The 19,425-nt window shown below is 39.9% G+C and overlaps 1 protein-coding gene across 2 annotated transcripts in view; it reads left to right on the top strand.

The window, feature by feature from the left end:
• The window catches only part of SMURF2 (SMAD specific E3 ubiquitin protein ligase 2), a 96,098-nt gene that overhangs the window by 22,901 nt on the left and 53,772 nt on the right, over window positions 1-19,425 (top strand). The window lies entirely within an intron of this gene.

Raw genomic sequence — 19,425 nt, 5'->3', positions numbered from 1 at the left:
TGCTTGAGGCGACACCAAAAAGCTTCACAGCAAGTGTCTGTCTGCAACTGTGATCTCGCCTAGAGGAAGCCACGACCACGTGTCAGAGCAGGGAAGATGGCCATGGGTCATGTTTGTCACCCGATGTGGAGTTCGCAAACAAAAGCAAAATTTTGTGAACACTGCTGTTCGCAAACCAAATTGTTTGTGAACAGAAGCGTTCGTGAACCGAGGTATTACTGAGGACTTCCTACTGATTATGTGGGCAGATTATTTATTATTATTATTATTGTTACTATTATTATTATTATTATTATTATTACTACTACTACTATTATTATTATTATTATTATTAATTTGACTTGTCCCCGCCCATCTCCCCACAACGGGGGACTCTGGGCGGCTTACAACAAACTAAAATCAGAAATACAATTAAAAGTTATAAAAACCAAACATTACAAAAATAAAAAAGCTAAAAAATCCAAGAGGCCGATAGGGGCCACACCAGGCTGCTAAGGGGCCAGCCAACCCCATTTCTGATATCCTCCCTCCCCGCCCCAGGCCAGATGGCAGAGCCAGGTCTTCAAATCCCTCCGAAAGGCCTGGAGTGAGGGGGCCTGTCTCACCTCCGGGGGCAAGATGTTCCAAAGGGCGGGGGCCACAGCAGAGAAGGCCCGTCTTCTGGACCCTGCTAGTTGAAGTTCTTTTACCGTGGGGATCCAGAGCATGCCCTCTCTGTGAGATCGGGTGGGACGGGTTGAGATCGTGGGGGCGAGGCGGTCCTTCAGGTAACCTGGCCCCGTGCCATGTAGGGCTTTAAAGGTGATAACCAACACCTTGAATTGGACCCGAAAGCAAACTGGTACCCATTGCAGCTCACGGAGCAGAGGTGTTATATGGGTCCTTCTTAGGGCCCCCAAAATTGCTCACGCGGCCGCATTCTGGACCAGCTGAAGCTTCTGGATATTCTTCAAGGGTAGCCCCATGTAGAGCGCATTGCAGTAGTCTATCTGGGAGATAACGAGGGCATGAGTGACTGTTCGCATCCCGATCCAGGAAAGGGTGTAACTGGTGCACAACCCGAAGCTGTGCAAAACCCCTCCTGGCCACGGCTGCCACCTGCTCTTTGAGCAGGAGCTGTGGGTCCAGGAGGACCCCCAAATTACGCACTGGGTCTGTCTGGGGCAGTGCTACCCCATCCAAGACCAACGATGACAACGTCCCAGATACAGAGGAGCCAGTAACCCACAGCCACTCCGTCTTGCCGGGGTTCAGCTGGAGCCTGTTGTTCCCCATCCAGACCCTCACAGCCTCCAGGCACTGCAAGAGGGCGGTCACGGCATCACTTACCTCACCAGGGATGGAGATGTATAGTTGAGTATCATCAGCATACTGATGATACCTCATCCCATGATGACGGATGATCTCACCCAGCGGTTTCATATAGATGTTGAAAAGGAGTGGAGAGAGAACCGAACCCTGCGGCACCCCACAAAGAAGAGGCCAAGGATGATACCTCTCGCTCCCTATCACCACCGATTGGGATTGGCCCTAGAGAAAGGAGGTGAACCAGCACAAAACTGTGCAACCCACCCCCATATCCCTGAGCTGTCCCAATAGGATACCGTGGTTGACGGTATCGAACGCCGCTGAGAGATCAAGGAGAGCAAGGATGGTCGCATTACCACCATCCCACTCCCGCCAGAGATCATCCATAAGTGCGACCAATGCCGTTTCCGTTCCATAGCCGGGCCTGAAACCTGACTGATAAGGGTCCAGATAATCCGTTTCCTCCAGGACCCTTTGGAGCTGCGAAGCCACCACTTTCTCAACCACCTTCCCCAAGAAGGGGAGGTGGGAGACTGGACGAAAGATTGGTTGAGGACCTGATTTGCTGCTGGCAGGAGGTGCTATCTCAGGCCCTTGACAAAATAGCCCCCAAGCAGCCTCTCTCTGCTGACTGATCACAGGTGGCTTTTTGTGGTGGAGTCTTGTGTGGTGACTAGAGCGCTATTCTGCCATGATATCTGGGTTTCCTTCTAACCTGTTACCTCCAAGGAACTGGATTGGGTGCAGTCTAGGATGTCCTCAACTACCTATGGGCTTGTCAGCCCTACCAGGTAGAGAGACCAGGAAATCAACTCCATAGGAAGGCTAAAACTACTTTTATTGAGAGTGGCACAACAGTCTGATTGTGCTGTACCTTCTCTCCCTTTTTAATACTCCTGTGAATTAGGTAGGTGTCTGTCTGAGCCTCTTCAAAATATTTTCTGTCTATTGTGGACTTAAAATATGTATCTCCCCTCATTGCTTTGGTAATGGAGCATGCATATCACTGTCATGGTCATCTTCCTTACTCTCTACAAGACTGGATTCTTGTCCCTCCTGGCTTCTTCAGATAGGTGGGAGGTGAGGGGAATAGTTCCCTGGATCTGGGAGGTTATTAACACCTCACTGCAGTAGAAGTTGATGCTGGCAGCCCTCAAAGAAGTGTTGGTTTGCCCTTTCCTAAGAGTTCCTCCTTGGATCCTAGGGTGCTAGATAATTATTGCCCTTTTTGGTAGAGGTTGCCAAGATGGTGGTTTGGGACCAACTACAGAGCTCCCTAGAAGAAATAAATAATTTGGACCAGGGTTTGGACCTGGGTATGGAGCAGAGATAGCTTTAGTTGCTCTGATGGATGACTTGTCCTGGTCCTCTTGGACCTCTCATCAGTTTTCAGTACCATCAACCATAGTATGTTACTGGACCAGCTGTGGGGATCGGAGGCACTGTCTAACAGTGGTCAGTTCCTTCCTCAGTGGCTTGTTCCAGTTGATGGTGATGGGGGAGGAGGGATTGGCCTGAGGGTTGCTCCTATGTGGAGTGCTGTAGGAGTTGGTTCTCTCCCCCATTATTTAGCATCTATATGAAGCTGCTGGGAGAGGTAATTTGGTAGCTCAGAGTCTGGTGTCATCAATATGCTGATGATTCCCAATGATACATTGTGACCCCAGGCTGATTTGGAAATATGGTGAAATCCTGTCCTGATGTCTGGAAGCCGTGGGGATATGGGTGGAAGAGAACAGCTCAAATTGAACCCTAATAAGACAGAGCTACTATTTGTACATTGGGGATCCTCTTCACCTCTGTTTTATCTCTGGGTGGGTTACACTGCCCCTGAAGGTAACTTGGAGGTCCTCCTGGACTCACAGCTCCTGCTTGATCAGCAGATGGAGGCTGTGATTAGGAGGACTTTTGCCCAGCTTTGATTGTTGTGCCAGCTGTGGCCTTACTTGGGATGATTAGACTACTGCAACACATTCTATATGGAGTTGACTTGAAAGATAATAAATACCTGGAAGCTTCAGTTGGTGCAAAATGCAGTGTCTCATGTGTTCATTAGTGCCTGCTGATAGGCATATATTACACCTGTTTCATAGGTCCTGCACTGGCTTCCTATTAGCTTCCCAGTGCAATTTAAAGCACTGGTTTTAACCTATAGACCCTGTTATAGCTTGGTGCTAGGTTACATGCAGGACCATTTCTCCCCAGTAGAGTTGATTCAACAACTTCAGTTGGGGGCAGAAGAAACAGCTGGTTGTTCCTGATTTTCAGGAGCTTAGATGACCAAAGCCTGGCAATATTGTTTTTTCATGATGGGACTGGTTCTGTGGAGTGTTTTCCTGTTGAGGTTTGATTGGTTCCAATGTTATATTGCCTTCCAGAAAAAGTTTAAAACAGGGCTTTTGGGATTACTCAATAATAGGAAGTTAGAAGCCAGACTATAATTGCCAGCTTCAAGGGGTCCAATGTAGGCTTCTTTTTTTAAAAAATGTAATAATTACCTCCTTTAATAAAAAGTTACTCTGCTGTCCTACAAAGAGGCATTTATGATGTTAACTATGATCTTGTCAGCCTTTTGAGGTAGCCCAGACAGGAAACCAAATCCAAGAGTCCTGACACTACCTTTATTGTAAGGTTACACTAATGGCATCTTGCAAGCCTGAAAGCACTTCTGCCCTCCCTTGCCTGTACTTTCCAGTGGACTAAGGAGGTCCCTTCTGAGACGCTTTCTCCACCCCCATTCCTTCTATGGGCTGAGATACTTCTTGTCAGACTGTTACCTTGGCTGCAGCTCTTTCTCCTGTCTCCCAAAGTTATTCTCACAGCCCATTAGAGATCTCTAATAATCTCCTGGCTAGAAGTTACAAACCATGTTAAGCAACGGTCAAGAAGACAAAGGTCCCAGCAATCTGTTCACATCCTCTGGAGTCATAGTTGTAATTCATTCACTTACAGGATGAGGTAACAGACCCTACCATAATTGTCCCTGTCATTGTCATTCACACTGATCCAAGTGTGAGTTTTAGCCACCAAAAAAAAAAAAAAAAAAGTCCAGGCCTCATAGCAAGCTATTAAAGGATCTGTGATCAAGCTCAGGGAGGAGGTGGCAGAAGTTCAGATTAGCTCTTCACAACCCAGTATAGTTCAGGAAGCCACAAGCTTAAGAGATATAATTTGTGTAGGAAAAAATGCTTCTTTGTTGCACATGTTACTGTGATTACTAATCATCTGATAAAAAATCACATTTTCTAATGCTACCATATACTGTCACCATTTGCTTTCTTCTTCTGGCCAAAGCACAAAAAAACCTTCAGTATCTTTCAAGTGACATGCAGAAAGATTCTTAACAATTTTACTATCATTCTCTATTGGTATAATCAGCAGCCATTGATAATTCTCATCATGGACCCTTATCAACCATTATCCTTTGCTTCAGGTCTATTCCTCATGTTGCTTTTTGAACTTGGAATATGGCTCCATCTAGTTGCATAATACAGCATGCTGGTAGTTAACTAATACATTTTTAAGGTGCAGTCTGTGGTCATGCTTCACTTTGAAACTGGGTAGAGCCCTTTCAGTTATCAAAAGACATATACATGATGATTTTTGGAGGACTAGTTTATGTCTCTGGGATTACAGCATTCTGCTGTTCAATTCTATATGCCATTTTATGTGTATCAGTAATGCTTGAACAAGACATTCAGTTATCTGCTGTAGAAGGAAATGCTTCAGGGTTTTATTTATTTATTTATTGGATTGGCCCATTGATAGATATGCTTGTTAGTGATCTGGTACTTAGCAATAAGATGGCTTTTGGATAGATCCAAAGTTCTTTGTGGGGACAGCTGTGTCTCATCCTACTAAGAAATTCTCATTTGTTGTTGCCTCCACTTTTCAAGATTATCTATACTATAATTTAGTTCTATTTTTCAGTTGCATGGCATAAATTTAGGTTCATTTTTCCGTATATGCCATGTGAACACAATGTTAAAAAAGCAATAGATTGTTTTAAAATGAAAAGTCTGCCCAAGACTTTTGAAGTACAAAGTTGAGTTTGGTCAGTGATACAGAAATCATGTTATTTCTGTAAAAGTGACTCTTAACAACCCAGAAGTTGAAGTGTTTCTTTTAAAGGATGACTTTGTAGATTTAATTTATTAATGATTTTTAAACAGATGGTCTACCAAATAACTTTATTCTGTACAGAATTTTAAAAAAATGTTTTTTCTGTTTTTTCTCCCACTTTTTTATGCCTCTGCTTACATGCATATACTGTACAAAGACCCACAGATTTAAGGGGAATTTTTGCAAAATCTCAGTTTGTAGTAATGGTAACTCAAAACAGTGCACATATTTTAAAGTTACAGAACCTTGCCTTTAGAGTGTTAATATCATAATAAATGGAATAGTTACTACAGTATTGTAAAATAGTAATTATTCTACTTTAACTTTTCTAGTTACTTCTTTCTAAAACTGTATAGTTGCTAGCGGACAAATCTGTCTGATTAAAATGCTGCCAATTGCTACTTTTCTTCTGTTGTTACAAAACTTGATGTATTAGTATTTTTATCATAGAATATTTTAAAATAATGCTGGCGAATTAACTTTAAGAATTGTCCCTATTTAACACAGTGAGATGTGTCTGATAAACAGGACAAAGTCTAGTCTGACAAATAACATTAGGAGTTTTGCTTATTGCTAGATATACAGAATTAGTTAACCTATAACAAGGATACAGGAAAAGCTTTTCAAAGGTCTGCCTTGTAGGCAGAAAGCTTGCCAAATGGGAAGTGATTCATCGTCTCTGAATGGGATGAGGACTAGGCAGAAATAGTTTAAATTTGAGATTTACTTGGCTCACAAACCACCAATAAATGATTATAACTATCTCTATCCTGTGTCTCATTATCCTGTTCTCCAAAATTCATCAGAACCAAAATACTGTGCCTGAAATGTTTTTTTCATCAGCTGGATATTTGTATTTTTAGATATTGGACTTTGACAGGTTTAAATTATATTCATATATACAAAATCTGTATTCCACAATTGGAAGAATAGTTTTAATATATAGTGATGGATTCTCCATGCCCTTATTATGTCCAGAAGACTGATATTGCAACATTGGAAAGATAAATGTATGGCCCCATTTAGTCAGTGGACTGAAGACCTGATTACACGTGCTACTTATGAGCGGATTGCCTGTAGATGTAGACTTTGTATGGATAAGTATAATGAAATATGGGACTCGTTTATACAAAATACAGTAGGTTAAAAAAAATGACAGTTATATAAAGTTATTGGAAATATATGTGCATTTGAATAATACTTGCATTAGATAAATATATATAGATATGTAACTACTGTATAATGTTATAGTACAGCTTTTATTTATTTATTTTTTTGTTCTTGTATTTTTGCCACTTTTTGGTGATACCACCTTTTAATGTTTTCTTTCTTCTTCTTATGCATTATTATTATTTTGGGTTTTTTTTGTTTTTGTTATTAATTAAAAAGCAATAAAATTTATATATGAAGATAACCATTAGTGATGCACGAAAGGCAAGAATGTCATGATTTACTAGATCTAAAGCAAGTTATTAAATTTTATTATTATTTTTTAAAAAATGTATTTACTGCAATTATATCTTCCCATCCATCCATTCATTCATCCATCATATTTATTTCGGTCATTGACCAATAAAAATACATATAATAAAACAGACAACAATATTACCCCTTTCATCAATGACTATTAGCAACCATTTGCGGGTGAAGCTTACACATTATGTAACAAAATTTTGCAGCTTTTAAAGAAATAGATTTGTCTTGATTATTTAACAAATAATGCAAGTAAAAATTATCAGAATGCCCGGGAAATTTAAATAAAAGAGGGGTAATCAGCTGAAAGTGAATGTCCCTATAATACTGACAGTACAAAAGAACATGGACTGTGGTTTCAATGGCACCCGTACCACAGGGGCAGTATCATAAGGGATTTTCCTGTATTTTCCTTCTAAAACAGCTGTAGGGAGAGTGTTAAATCGAGCTAAGGATAAAGCTCTCCTGAATTTTGGGACTGTAATATGATGCAAGTATGAGACTGGTTTATTCACTAGAATTTGGTTATTTGCAATTATATTATGACTAAAAACAGCAGTTTCTGCTTGGCCTTCTATATCTAAGATCCTTTGCCTTAGTAGTGACCTGGCTCGGTCCAACTCTAAAGTCAAAATGGCATCGTTGGAAAACCCACAGAGACTCAATTTCTTTTGGATAGCTGTTTTCCAGGTCGTCTCAAAGTTATCTGCCAGTATTAGATGGGTCAGTCCACTGGGGTTATGGTGTAATTTTAGCCAGTGGGTAAAGATATTAATCCATAGATTGGTTTCAAGTGTACTGACTCCTGCTTCCCGTTGGAGTACTGCATTTGGAACACAGCTGGGCACCTGGAAGATGTTTCTTAGAAATTTTGTTTGAACTATATCTTCCCATTTCTCTGGGAACTCCAGGCAGTATACATGGTTGTCTTCCTCATTTTATTCCCACAACAATTGTTTGAAGTAAGCTGAGATTGAGAAGAATAATCATAGAAGAAATTACTGGGAAAACAAAATACTCCCCCTGCCCCCAATTTCTCAATTCTACAGGGACTGGGCTAACTGTACATAAGCTTGCATTAAAAAAAAAAGTAATTATAATACTTCTAAGAATCATACAGAGAAATAATTAATTCACTACATGGCTCTAAGAGAACTCTGAAGTAGAACCCTCATACCTATGTGCTTGATCCTTGTCCTTCCTTGCTTGTGTGACCTGCCTTGTCATTTTCAGTATCTGCGTGAAACACTGGAAAAAATCATCTGTCAGTTTGGAGTGATGTATGTATACTGATGAAACTAAGCTTTATAGATCCACCAAGGCTTGAGCAGGAGATGCAGTGGATGTCCTGACCCAATAAAGGGTTAGATGGGATTAAACAGGCTTAAGATGAATCCCAGCAAGTTGGAAATACTTTTTTTTTCCAAAGCCCTCAGATACCACCCTCAAGAGACCAAGCCTGAAAGGAGCTATGTTGGCTGTAGTAGGCTTCGTTGTCCAATTCCATGTGCTGGTTATTACCTATAAAGCCCTTTCTGGGGTCCTTGTTACTGTCAGGGTATCTACCTGTCCACTCTGCACTGCCCAAGAGGGCAAACTGAGAATCTTTCACTGTAATGCTTGGAGGAGGTAGCATATAAATATGTGTATAAATAGTCTGGGGAATGTTATCCAGGTGAAAAATATTCTATTAGGTGATATGAATTGATGGGAAGGAAAAAGAAAAGAGAGTGATTTGATCTTTCAGAGACCCCAATATGATTAAGAATGTGATTGGTAAGGATTTGCATAGGAAAAATATTTATTTACTTATATTTATTTATTAAACAAATTTATATGGCCGCCCAACTCACACACAGTGACTCAGGCAGCTTAAAGAATTAAACTGTGATGGAATGGAATTATGAAGACCAAGCTCAGGGAGACAAACATTTTCTTAGCTCGCCAGAACCCCTTGGGAGGATCAAGAGGATGAGACTGGCACCTCCCTGAGGAATTCACACTGTTGTGGCTGGAGGACTTTGGGAACTGGGGTTTTAGTCTGGGAAGAATCTTGCTAGAGGTTGTAGCTAATAAACATAGCTGAACTGAATTAGCATTGTCTCTTGGAGTTCCTTGGGCTAGGCCTGACATAAATCCATAATACAACCCCCCTGACCCCCCATGGCAGCAACAGACACACTCAAATTAACCATTTGATCAGCTCCGTATCAGCCTGGGGTCCCCAAGCCTGCTGACAAAACCACGTCTTCAGGGCCTTCTGGAAAAGTATCAAGGTGGGGGCCAGTCTTATTTCTGGGGGAATGATATTCCATAGGGATATCACCATGGAGAAGGCCCTTTTTCTTGGTTCCACTAGACGTACCTCCCCCATTGAAGGGACCTGCAACATACCCTGCCTCCTTGCTCTGGTGGCCCAGGTAGATATAACTGGGATGAGGCGGTCCTTCAGGTAACCTCGCCCCAAGCCATGTAGGGTTTTAAAGGTGATAACCAGCACCTTGAATTGGACCCAGAAGCAAATTGGCAACCAGTGCAGCTCCCGCAAAACTGTGATACATGCACAAACCTAGGTTTGCACAAAACTTTGCAGGCCAACTGCATTTTGAACCAACTGAAGCTTCCGGATACTCCTCAAGGGCAGCCCTATGTAGACCATGTTACAGTAGCCCAAACGGGAGGTGACTAGGGTGGGGGTGACTGTGAGAAGGGCATGTTGGTCCAGGAAGGGTGTAACTGGTGCACAACTTGCAGTTGCACAAAAGGCCTCCTGCCCGTGACTGCCACCTGCTCCTTGAGCAGGAGTTGCAAGTCCAGGAGAAATCCCAGATTATGCACCATTTCCATCTGGGGCAGTGCAACCCCATCCAAGACCAAAGATGATGTTCCTCCAGAAACCAAAGAGCCCCAAAGCCACTCTGTCTTGCCAGGGTTCAGCTTCAGCCTGTTGTTCTCCATCCAGACCTCAGCAGCCTCCAGGTACCGAGAAAGGGTGGTCATGGCATCACTTAGCTCACCATGGGCAGAGATGTATCATCTGCATAGTGATGTGGCTTCATGTAGATGTTAAATAGGAGTGGAGAAAGTACCAACCCCTGTGGAACCACGCAAAACTGGGGCCGAGGCCCGGACCTCTCACCCCCAATCAACACCAATTGAGAACAGCCTCAGAGGAAGGAAATGAACCAGGACGACACAGTGCCTCCCAAACCCCCGAAGCCGGTCCAGAACGATATCATGGTTAATGGTATCAAAACCTGTTTCTTTGAACTTGTGGTTTAAATGTAAGTTTATTCATGTAGTTATATATAGTGGGGCAAAAAAGTATTTAGTCAGCCACCAATTGTGCAAGTTCTCCCACTTAAAAAGATGAGAGAGGCCTGTAATTTTCATCATAGGTATACCTCAACTATGAGAGACAAAATGGGGGAAAAAAATGCAGAAAATCACATTGTCTGATTTTTAAAGAATTTATTTGCAAATCATGGTGGAAAATAAGTATTTGGTCAATATCAAAAGTTCATCTCAATACTTTGTTATATATCCTTTGTTGGCAATGACAGAGGTCAAACGTTTTCTGTAAGTCTTCACAAGGTTGTCACACACTGTTGCTGGTATTTTGGCCCATTCCTCCATGCAGATCTCCTCTAGAGCAGTGATGTTTTGGGGCTGTCGCTGGGCAACACGGACTTTCAACTCCCTCCAAAGGTTTTCCATGGGGTTGAGATCTGGAGACTGGCTAGGCCACTCCAGGACCTTGAAATGCTTCTTACGAAGCCACTCCTTCGTTGCCCGGGTGGTGTGTTTGGGATCATTGTCATGCTGAAAGACCCAGCCACGTTTCATCTTCAATGCCCTTGCTGATGGAAGGAGGTGTTCACTCAAAATCTCACAATACATGGCCCCATTCATTCTTACCTTTACACGGATCAGTCGTCCTGGTCCCTTTGCAGGAAAACAGCCCCAAAGCATGATGTTTCCACCCCCATGCTTCACAGTAGGTATGGTGTTCTTTGGATGCAACTCAGCATTCTCTCTCCTCCAAACACGACGAGTTGAGTTTAGACCAAAATGTTCTACTTTGGTTTCATCTGACCATATGACATTCTCCCAATCCTCTTCTGGATCATCCAAATGCTCTCTAGCAAACTTCAGATGGGCCCGGACCTGTACTGGCTTAAGCAGGGGGACACGTCTGGCACTGCAGGATTTGAGTCCCTGGCGGCATAATGTGTTACTGATGGTAGCCTTTGTTTCTTTGGTCCCAGCTCTCTGCAGGTCATTCACTAGGTCCCCCCGTGTGGTTCTGGGATTTTTGCTCACCATTCTTGTGATCATTTTGACCCCACAGGGTGAGATCTTGCGTGGAGCCCCACATCAAGGGAGTTTATCAGTGGTTTTGTATGTCTTCCATTTTCTAATTATTGCTCCCACAGTTGATTTCTTCACACCAAGCTGCTTGCCTATTGCAGATTCAGTCTTCCCAGCCTGGTGCAGGTCTACAATTTTGTTTCTGGTGTCCTTCGACAACTCTTTGGTCTTGGCCATAGTGGAGTTTGGAGTGTGACTGTTTGAGGTTGTGGACAGGTGTCTTTTATACTGATAACAAGGTCAAACAGGTGCCATTACTACAGGTAACGAGTGGAGGACAGAGGAGCCTCTTAAAGAAGTAGTTACAGGTCTGTGAGAGCCAGACATCTTGCTTGTTTGTAGGTGACCAAATACTTATTTTCCACCATGATTTGCAAATAAATTCTTTAAAAATCAGACAATGTGATTTTCTGGATTTTTTTTCTCATTTTGTCTCTCATAGTTGAGGTATACCTATGATGAAAATTACAGGCTTCTCTCATCTTTTTAAGTGGGAGAACTTGCACAATTGATGGCTAACTAAATACTTTTTTGCCCCACTGTATATTAGTTTAAATGTACTCTTGTAGAGTAGTAAAACTTTAGGTAATTTTAAATCACTTTTCAATTGTAATCTTAAGGAGTAGCAAGCTGTCTTATTAATTAACTTAAAGCATAAGTGGAAAGTTTATTTTTTTAATTAGTGGTAGCTTACTCTTGACAATTCTAAATTTTGGTTTACATTGTCAATTAAGTGTGCTTCCAGATGAGTCTCTTACTGTATAATTATCCTTATTTTCAGAACAGGATTCTCCATTTATAACTATTATAGCTTTTTCTGCTACTTCTGTCAGATTTCCTTCCAGAAGAAAATTTATTAAGAAGAAAAAGATATATAAAGGTCTTTGGATGGTGTTGATGCAATCTATCTGGAGGAACCCACAAATCGACCTATTTGGATGTGTGTGTATATATATGTGTGTGTGTTTATTTGTGCCTTCAAGTCAGTCTTGACTTCTGGTGACTCCATGGACAAGTGTAATTGCAGGGCATTATCCAGCCATAGCTAAGATTAAAATACATACTTAACTGGCATATAGAATTAGTGTTGTGACCAGGGCTGTGGAGTCGGAGTCGGAGTCGAGGAGTCGGAGTCGGAGGAAATTTTGGGTACCTGGAGTCGGAGTTGGAGTCGCCAAACAGTACTCCGACTCCGACTCCTACTAAATTTAGATTGGAATTAAAAAAAAAGCAAGTTTAAATGTCCCAATTCACAAAAAGTTATAATTAATGACTTCTCTACCGTAAGAATAAAGACCAATGCATGCAGTGCCTCACGTAACCAAAAAGCGAACATGTTAAGTGACCGTGAAGAAGCATGCTTTTCATGTGCTTCACTATATGACACGCAACGCACAATTAGGAGCGGCAATACTTATACTTTCCATAGTGTTGTGTTCTGCTGTTACAGGGAACGCAGCGCCCATTGGTAACCTAGCCTCTCACTGATAAGGGATTAAGTAAATATGTTTTTTGCAGGACTAGAGAGACTTGTATAAGTGAAGGGAATGGAAGGTCAATAGTTGAAGACTGAAGCTGTAAACCATTGGAAAAACTGTTGTCATTCAGCTAAGGCTATAAAAACTTGTAAACTCCGATTGTTAGCTTAAACTTTAAACATGACTATGGGATTCTACTAGGGAAATCATGTTTTATAATAAATGCCCCTTCCTGGATCCTCCCACTGCCCTATCTTCAGCAGCAGATCAGCACACAAAAAGGAAAAGGCAGCAGCTTCTGCCCAACTACCTCTCTGCTAGAAGAGCTTAGAAGAACTTGGTGGAACAGCTTCTTGGATTCAACTGTAAGTGTTTATATTTATTTTAAAACCTGCATGCCTGCTTGTCTGTATGGGGGAAGACATGTGTATATGGTTCTGGAAGAAATTGCATAGCTGTCCCTGCTTGTCTGTATGAGGGAAGACATGTGTACAAATTTCTGGAAGAAACTGTCTATCCTAGGTTTGTAAGTGTGGTGCAGGAATGTATGAATGTTTATGTATAGTACAGATTGATTATATGCTCTGAGTACTAAAATGTAGGCTCTGTGTTGTGTGTGTGTGTACAGTACATGTCTCTGCATGTTTTTCTGTATAGGACAAATCATGTCTAGGTTTAGTTCTGGGATATATAGCTTATTTGTTTGTATAAAGCCATGTATGTACAACTTACAAGACTGTGTATGTTGATATTAAAAATCTAATTATATGCCAGTTAGTATAACATATTTTATATTTTATATTTTAGAAAAAGAGGCATCCTAAAAAATGGCAAAAAAACTACCAACACCAAACACGACAAAGTCTACTGTTTATAAGCACTTTGCATTATCAAATGATGGAAAACATTACGTGTGCCAATGTATTAGAAAAGATGATGGTGAAAAACAATGTGATGCAAAAATTAGCAGTTTCAGTGGGCCTGATAAAAATGCACCTACAAGAGCATCAAATTTGAAAAGACACTTACAGCGTTTTCACCCCAAAGTGTTAGAAGCCGTGAATGAGAAAGATAGCGATGAAAACATTGCATCTACTTCTGTGACAAAAAACGTTCAGAAATCTTCTGGAGAACAATCACAAATAAAAAAATTCTTTATATCTGACAAAGTTACCATAAGGATGACACCAGAAAAATTCAAACACCACATTATTGAAATGGTAGTAAAGAATAGTGTACCACTATCCTTCTTTTCACATACAGCCTTTTTAGGCCTAAATGGAGAAATGGCAAAAAAACTTGGTGTTTCTCTGGAAAGAGAAAGTATAAGGAAACTTATAATTGAGGAGGCCAAATGTAAAAAGGAAGAACTACAGAAAGTTCTGAAAGGACGTTTTGTCTTCCTTAAAATGGATGCATGCACACGTCACAGAGTCAATTATTTCGCTATTAATGTTAGATTTGTGGATGAAAATAACAAAAGAATAACACGGACCCTCGGATTAAAGGACACTCAGGCACATCACACCAGTGATTACCTTCAGAACTTAGTGGAGGGTGTTCTAGAAGATTTTGAAATTAAAAAGGAACAGATTTTATGTGTTGTGACAGATAACGCTTCTAACATGTTGAGCACAATTGAGAAGATGAACGCAGATGAAGAAGGTAACAAACAGATATTAGAGTTAGAGGAAGGCAGCTCTGCAAGTATTGGAGAAAGTTTAGAAACTGAAGAGAATGCTGACATTTTTTTAGACTACTTTGTTGAAGAAGCATTGAAGCTTGCTACTATTCATCATATGCGATGTGCTGTTCATACACTGCAACTTGCCATAAGAGATGGATTAAAAGATCGCCATGCAGCTACACTAATTGGCAAATTACGGCAAGTAACTGTTGCAGCCAGGGCACCTAAAACAGATGCAATTTTGAAAAGACGTGCAGGAAAAGGAGCCATTTTGGATCAACCAACTCGCTGGGGAAGCACTTATTTAATGGTGAAGCGTTTGCTTGAACTTAAAGACTTTATAGAAGAAATGGACAATGAAAACCTTGCATTAACAGAAAGCCAGTGGACACAAACAAAAGAGCTGGAGAACCTTCTTTCTCACCCCTTCACTGTCACCAAAAGGTTGCAATGTGACGATCTAACCCCGGGTAAATTCCTCTTGGAATGGAAGAGCCTGTTATATCGCCTGAACAAAAATGGAGGGTTAATAGCTGAGGGCATTGCATCTTCAATGATAAAAAGAGAGAGTCTTTTGCTGGAAAATGAAATCTTGTTAGCGGCTATTTATGTCGACCCAATGAGCCGACTTTTGTTGAACAGTGAACAGACTGCTACTGGGAAAAAGGCCCTCTATGATGTAGCAGTTCGCATGAAAGGATTAGGACCTGAAATACCTCCACAGGATGAAGTTCTTTTAAGCAATAGTGATAACTCAGGATCATCTTCTTCAAATGAAGAATTAGACTTTGATTCCTTCTTAGACAAAATGGAAGCTGCTAAAGGAAAGCGAAGTCGCATAAGCGTTACAGAATCAGTAAATGTCCAAATAGAAAAATTCCAACAGGAGTTTTATAAAGCACTAAAAGAAGTTGAAAAGTATGATCGCTCATCAAAACTTACTGTTGAAGAAGCCATCCTTGTTTATCCAGAGATTGTTAGTGATGTGGCCAGAATAGTTACTGCAATGCCACCCACCCAAGTCAGCGTCGAAAGATTATTTTCAGCCCTAAAAATAATAAAGTCTGACTTGAGAGCCTCTATGAAAGAGGATCTGGCAGAGGCAATTCTCTTCCTTAGAACTCTACATTGAATTGATTTGCATTTGCTAAGCCTATAACTACAGTTCAAGATTAATATAAACCATTTCTAGGTTTTACAAATTTTGTTTTTGGTTCATATAGATAAGCTTTGTTTTTGTTCTAAAACAACCAAATAATGTGGTTTGTATGTTTGAACTAATAAATTTACTGTTCCTGATGTTTATGCCTGCTGCTACTATCCAGCCACTTGATTCATTAATAAAAAAAATAAATAAAACTTTGTTGTTTTCATTGTGTTTGTCTTTTGCTTAAACTGTTCAATACAGTAGACTGTTGGCTTCCCAGCCAGTAGTCCTGTGGTAATGACATGTATGTTGCCTTTCTTTCCTTCAAGGAATGTATAAAATACATTCACATATTAATAGAGAGGAGTCGGAGTCGGAAGTACAAAAAACTGAGGAGTCGGAGTCGGAGTCGGAGCATTTATCTACCGACTCCACAGCCCTGGTTGTGACTGCCTTTTGCCCTAAGTATCTACTATAGTCTCCATAAGAAAATTTAATTTTTTGTATTGTATTGTCTGCTTATTTAAGCACAGGGTGCTTTAAGGCAGGGCTTTTATGGGTTTTATTCATGGAGTTGTATGAAGAATCCAGATGACAACAATCTTCATTCGTAATATTTTTGCTTGACTGTATATTGCATTATATTTCATTAAGGAAAATATCAAAGAGCTGCACAATAACTTTTGATTGGTAGCATTAGAAGTCCTCTTTCTAAAAAAAGCCAACAAATGATGGCTGTATAGCAGTTTCATATTGAATTACTCTATTGGGTTTAGATGTTGCAACAGTAGCTCACCTTCAAGACCATTGAGCACTCAGTAATTGAGATATAAGAAACTTGTAGAACATGAATATATGTAACCAGGCAACACATATTTTCTTTTGATTTTGCAAAAGGCTGGACCATATCACTAACTTTCTTCAGGCTCCCCTGATTTTCAAAAACAGTATGCCATGCATTGGTGTTTGGGAAAAGAGATGCAAATTTGATATATTTTGTGGATTTTTTTGTGATGTTTTTGTACCGTAGCCATGAGTTTAGAGGATGCATCTTTGGGGGGAAAAGTGTTAGGATTTTTACTCTGTCATGGTAAAATGTACTTTCAGAAATACTTTCTCCTAAAGAATATCCCTTGTTTAAATGACATTGATTATGTACATATAGTAAAACTGCAAAATGTGTTTATGATAAAACAAGGAAGAATTTATAAGTAAAACAACACTGATTTAATTTAGTAAACTGACTAAACAGATCTTTCTCATCTGTCTTCCTGTTGCAGCCCCAGTAGTCCCTGAAAATCTGGCAGTCCAGGGACAATCTTGAGCTATGTTCTCTTATATAAGAGAATGTGGTAATAAAAAGCAAGTGAACCCTTCCTTATGCAACCAGCAGTTTTTGTCATTTCTTGGATGAAAACTAATGCCTAGAGGGAAAGGTGGGTTTGGGGACTTCTTTGTAGTTGAAGGATAGAGCATTTTATGATGTAAAAGTATTTCAGTTTTTATCTGATATTATCTGGACATTTGAATGATGTTAAGTGAATTGCCTAGCCTTTTTTGTTAACTACAACTTTCTTCAAAAATTTTGGTTTATAGCTTCTCTGGAATAAGTTACATATTTTGGAAGGCGTATTACAGAAAAAACCCCTCTAAGTATGGCTGTCTTGCATTGTCAAAACATAGGCATTTGGATGGAGAAACTTAAATTAGAGTGTTTTGAATGTTCTGTTCTGGAAAGTTTGGTAAAATTTCACCAAGTATTTAAATATTATCACTGCTTTTAAATTGTCAGTGCTGCTTTCTGATTTCAGAAGTAGTATTTTGAAATGGAGGGTTTTCTACTTTTTAAACTCCCTCCCCCTCCAGTAGTTTCATTCCAATCAGTAGCATAATTGGAATACAGCCTCTGTCTGGAGGGGGAAAGGGAATTTTTGGCAAGAGGCAATAGAGCAGTTGGGAGATTTATTCAGATTAAAGCATAGCTTGTACAACACACATTAACAGCAGTGTAGCATTGTGTTTCTACAGCTGGGATGTATTTTTAATTATATATGCAAACATAAGGGAACCAATCAGGGAACACTATGATAATGAATTCCAGTAAAATATTATTTTCAGTAGAAGCCGAAGTGCTACATGAAGTGGGATGTGAACTTTCCTTTTCAGTTTGCCCATTTCCTCTATCATATGCATTACTCTGAGAAAGTACCACCTTTTATAAATAGGTATGGATGTGATTATTTTTTTCTTTGGTGTGATGACATGAGAAAGCCAGAAAATTAGAAAACGCTATTAACATTTTGGATCAACTTCTTTCTACTACAACATTGTTTTTTGTTAGCCTGGAAGTTACTGCTTTTGAATATCATAAGTTTATTATTATCAAATCATACTGCTGATGTAGAAAAAAACATTGGGCTTTGAAGAATGGAAAAGTCTTGCTATTAGATTTTTTTTAAAAAGTATTTTGCTATAAAAATAGTGTAGTTTTTTTTATATTGTAGACTTTCTTTATATTTTTTCTTCAAAAAATCTTACTGTGTTACATTTAGGGCATTATGCATGCTAAACAAATGGTAAACCTTAAACATTTTCAGCTGCGAGATTGTAGTAAATTGATAAAAAAGTTTGTTGTCAGTGTTACAGTCTGCTTCATTAGCAGTGCATCAACACAGATTCCAAACTTGTTTTCTTGAAAATATTTTACTTGAGGTGTCCACTGTTTTTCAGAACTTTCTTCTCACAGTTTTTGTTTTTGTTGTTGATTAGGATTCCCACAGGTTTTTTGGTATGTGCCAGTCCTGCAGTATTATTTTACTGAGATACTTTCCTCTATTTTCTTCTTTGAATTGTGAAAAATTCAAGACAATAATAAAGAGGAAATACATGTTGTCCTCTCTTTTTTCTTTGTTGACAAAGGGTTTTTTATTCGTTTATTTTGAAGCTTCAATTTCAGTTTACTTTCTACCTCATTAAAATGCTTTATGCTGCTGGGTAGGGTAGATTTCAAGGTGGCTGAAGATTAAAACAGTAGAAACAAATATGAAAATTAATAAAAGCTGGTGATAATAAAAAAATTCAACCTCAGTCATATTGAAAAACAGAAAAGCATTGTGCATACAACTACAGCTTAAAAGGTTGTGCAATACTGTATATTCTTTTTATTTTAAAATATGTTCATTTAAAAACCTGCAGTTTTGCAGTTGTAAATGCATTTTACCCCACTTAAAAAACTCTTTCTTCTTTCACAGTTAATACTGCTATACTCATGTAGTTTGCTATAAGTATGCATGCTAAATCATAGACCTTTTAAACCTTGTTTCTCTCACAATAACAGTTCATTGTATTGGAGTTTGACCCATTATTGTGCTAAAATGTAGTAGGGTTTGTGCTCTATTCTTTGATAACTGGCTACAGTATACCCATTGTTTGGGGAAAAATGATACCGCCATTACATCAGGAACAAAAGTGAGTTCTTTGCAAATTCTGCCTCAGATTCTGTCATTTTTTGTTACTGAATACAGTGGAACCTCGGGTTACGAACGCTTCTGTTAACGAACTTTTCGGGTTACGACCAGCTCCGGCCACAAAATTTTGCTTCGGTTTGCGAACTCCACCTCGGGAGGTGGATACGCGGCCATTTTCCCTGCTGACACGCGGTCGTGGCTTCCTGTGGGCGAGATCGCGGTAGCAAGGAGACGTTCGGTGAGGCTTGTGGTGTGTTTTGTGGCGTTTTGGAAGGTTTTTGGTGTGCTTGTTAGCATGGCTCCAAAGAAACTGAATTTGCTTCGGGTTGCAACCAATTCGGGTCGCGACTAGAGTCACGGAACGAATTAAGT

The sequence above is a fragment of the Python bivittatus genome, unplaced genomic scaffold, assembly GCF_059951505.1.
Source record: "Python bivittatus isolate LINGU-HERP-01145 unplaced genomic scaffold, Pbiv_v1 ctg000220_np1212, whole genome shotgun sequence".
Lineage (NCBI taxonomy): Eukaryota > Metazoa > Chordata > Lepidosauria > Squamata > Pythonidae > Python > Python bivittatus.
The sequence above is the reverse complement of the archived record's forward strand: the minus strand, read 5'-3'. Positions and strand labels throughout refer to the sequence as shown.